Source organism: Magnolia sinica, chromosome 4 (assembly GCF_029962835.1).
Source record: "Magnolia sinica isolate HGM2019 chromosome 4, MsV1, whole genome shotgun sequence".
NCBI lineage: Eukaryota > Viridiplantae > Streptophyta > Magnoliopsida > Magnoliales > Magnoliaceae > Magnolia > Magnolia sinica.
Genome location: NC_080576.1, coordinates 108,659,188 through 108,662,742, shown reverse-complemented (window position 1 = coordinate 108,662,742; position 3,555 = coordinate 108,659,188). Strand labels below are relative to the sequence as shown.

General features: G+C 41.6%; 1 protein-coding gene across 5 annotated transcripts in view; it reads right to left on the bottom strand.

Annotated features, from left to right (window-relative positions):
- The window catches only part of LOC131243743 (factor of DNA methylation 1-like), a 74,181-nt gene that overhangs the window by 66,879 nt on the left and 3,747 nt on the right, over positions 1-3,555 (bottom strand). The window lies entirely within an intron of this gene.

Genomic DNA, 3,555 nt, shown 5'->3' with positions numbered 1-3,555 from the left:
CACACACACACACACACACAAAAAAAAAACTCTGCAAGATACTAGCTAGCACAGTCGATGGCTGAAACACTGAACACATCATCCATCGGCAGCTGGCCCAGGTGATGTACTGCTTCCATAAGTTTCTAAACCTGCAATTGTGAATGGTTGTTGATGCTTCTTGTGTGGTTGCTTCACCACACAAGTAAAAACCCTTCCCAAAAAAAAGGCTCTGATTGGATGATTTTAACCATCAGATTTCATCCATGAAATCCAGGTCACTGATTATTTTCCTTATGACTGCCCATTCTATGGCTAATGATTGAATGGTTGGGCATTGGGGATCAATGTGTTTTTCAGCAAATGATCCTTCCACAATGGTGTCCATGAGTTGGACAGTCCGGATTGGCATGCACTATGCGATGTCAGTGGAAGATGCGTTGCCACAACTTTCACCTACAGAAAACACATTCCTTCCATTGTTTTGCTTCAAACAAAGCTAAAAGAATGGGTACATCTAGATACCAGTTGGGCGTTGGCATCAATAGGGCATGTGATGTAGGATGTGTGATCTAGGCTAGATATAATGTAAGGAAATTAAAGACAAATTGAAGAGCAAATGTAGGGACATGGGAATCTAGGTTATGGATTTGAAATAAATTAGGGCTTTGGTAGGATTTGGGGATTTATGATTTTATATGGAATTGAGGATTAGGATTTTAATCTAGGGTTTATGGGATAGGAAGATGGATTGAAGAAAGGGAAGAAAACAAAGAGAACGGACTGACCGTACAGTTGTACGACCCTGTCCATATGTGTAGGGGCTGATGGTGATGGGTTGGGTATGGTGGAGCAAGGATTAAGAAAGGATGGGTTTGGGGTAGTAGGTTTAGGTTTAGAAGGAAAGAGTAAAGGGGTTTAGGGTTTTGAGAAGAAAAGAAGGATTTGAGAAGAAGATGAGAAGGACAACAAAAAATACATTTTCAAATAGTAACAAAGAGGATGGATTAGGCTTCACGGCTTAGCTTCACACCAACAATCTCCATTCACAAGAGATTTTCTACCTTGAAACAAGAGAGTTTTTTTTTTTTTTTCAAAACATTCAATAATGGCTAGAGATGGATGTTCAAGCCTTTTACAGTCTCAAGAGACTTTTTACAAAAAGGAGCTCTCAGATGAAAATCCTCACATAAGGACGCTCAATGAAATAACATTTGTCCCTAACCCCCTAATCTCTACAAAATATCAAAATAAATTCAACATGAATAATCAACTAAATAAAAGAAATAAATTTAAAATATCGTAAAGTCTACGACCAATGTGATATAAGATCACAATGATCTAACCGTCCAATCGAAGCATTCTCAAGATAGAACCGTTTGATCAACATGTCCTCGCAATCGAGACAGTGGATGGGGGAGTGTATCGGCACAACTTATTTTTCGGTTCTTCTAAATGGGTCCCCTAAAGGTTTCTTCAAAAGTTCAAGAGGGCTGCACCAAGGTGATCCTTTGTCTCCTTTCATGTTTCTCATAGTTGGGGAGGCCCTATCCAGAATGCTTCAAAAAAGAGAAGAAGAAGGTATCTTAAGTGGAATTAGAGTGAGAGGAATGTCCACCAAAATCTCCCAAAACCAATATGCGGATGACACTCTAATTTTCAGCGAGGCAGTTCCAGCAATGGTGGATAATTTGCACACCTCCATCCACTGCTTTGAGGTTGTGTCGGGTCTAAAAGTAAACTTGGTAAAATCAAAGATGTTTGGCATTAATATGGAGGAAAACAAGATATCGGAATATGCAGATCACTTTGGCTGCTCGGCGGCTTCTTTCCCATCCTCATTTGTTGGCCTTCCCTTATGTATTGGGGCGCCCCCAAAATCTTCATGGGACAAGGTGATTAACAGGTTCGAAATTTGTCTAGCAAAATGGAAATGCCCCCATCTCTCGAGAGGAGGCCGCCTAACTCTCATAAAGGTGGCTTTATCTTATTTGCCTTTACACCACATGTCTTTATACAGATGCCTGGGTTGTGTTTTGAATACTATAGACAAGCTGAGATGAGACTTCTTTTGGAACGGCAAGGTAGAGAGGAAAAAATTCCATCTAGTCCAGTGGCAGCAGGTGTGTAGAAGCTTTCAAGAAGGTGGTGCAGGTATAAAAGATCTCAAGCTTATGAATTGTGCTCTTCTTGGGAAGTGGATCTGGAGATTAGGGACAGAAGGTGAGAGTCTTTGGATTAAGGTGATCAAAAGTAAATACGGCAGATCGGAGGGCGGCTGGTGGACAAAGACTTCTTCCACCTACAGGGCCTTGGCCCTTTGGAGGGGTATATTAGCTATGAAAAATCAGGTTCTAAAGGGAGTCGGTTTTGTCCCAGGAAAGGGAGACAACATTCGCTTTTGGGAAGACACCTGGTTGGGAGATACTCCTCTGAAAGAAGCATTTCCAAATATTTTCCTGCTCACCCCAATCAAAGATATAACGATTGACAAGTGCTTCTCTCCTTTTGGTGAATACATAGTCTGGAATGTGGCTTGTAGAAGACATCTTCAAGACTAGGAGGTTTCCGAGTATGTCGATCTTCTTCACAGCCTAGATAGTTTCAAGCTTGACCATCAGTCCGTTGATTATCTTATTGGGAAATTGGATAAGACCGGAGTATTCACGGTAAAGTCGCTCTATCAGACGATGACCAGTTCTTCTGCTACTGAGATTCAACCGCTCTCCCTCATTTGGAAATATGCAGTTCCTCCAAAAGTTTTGGTGTTTAGCTGGCTTGTGGGTCAGAAAAAATACTCACGGTCGACAATTTGAAGAAAAGGGGAATGCCTATCGTCAATGTCTGTTTACGAAGTATAAGGAAGAAGAATCGATTAATCATCTCCTCGTTCATTGCCCGTTCATCTCTAGAATATGGTCAAAGTTCCTTCAGCATTTTGGTATAAATTGGTGCAGCCCGGGCTCGGCCGATCTTCTTCTCTTTACTTGGCACGGAGTCAGTTTGGGCAAGCTTAAGAATCGGCTTTGGAGAATGTCTATTTTAGCTGTCTGGTGGGCTGTTTGGAAAGAGAGAAACAACAGATGCTTCGATAACATCTCAAATCCAGTAGAGGTTATAGTCTCAAATGCTAAGCGTATGCTGTTAGAATGGGCGGTTAACGATGTTCGTGTAAAGGAGTTTGATTTTCTCTTTCTCGGAGCCCTGTAATGTTCGCCTCCTCAGCGGACTGTGTTCCTTTTGTTTGGTTTCTTTCTCTTTTAATGAAATTTAAGTGACCTTTCAAAATAAATAAATAAATAATTCCAATGGTCCAAACTCCTCGATAAGCAATCCACATGCATCTTCCTAGCGTAGGGTCTTCGAATATGCATGATCAATAACGTGGAGTCTTCAATGTGGCCCACTTGGGCCCATCTAGAGGTCACCAAGCCAAAGTGAAATTGGAGTTAATCTCCTCCTCTGGTAAACTCTGTAAAGTGCTAGGATGTCCTCATCAGCACAGGTGCAGGATCCATGCCATTCATCATCCGGTCAGCGGTGAATAATCTTTTGGACCAAACATCTGGCCTATAC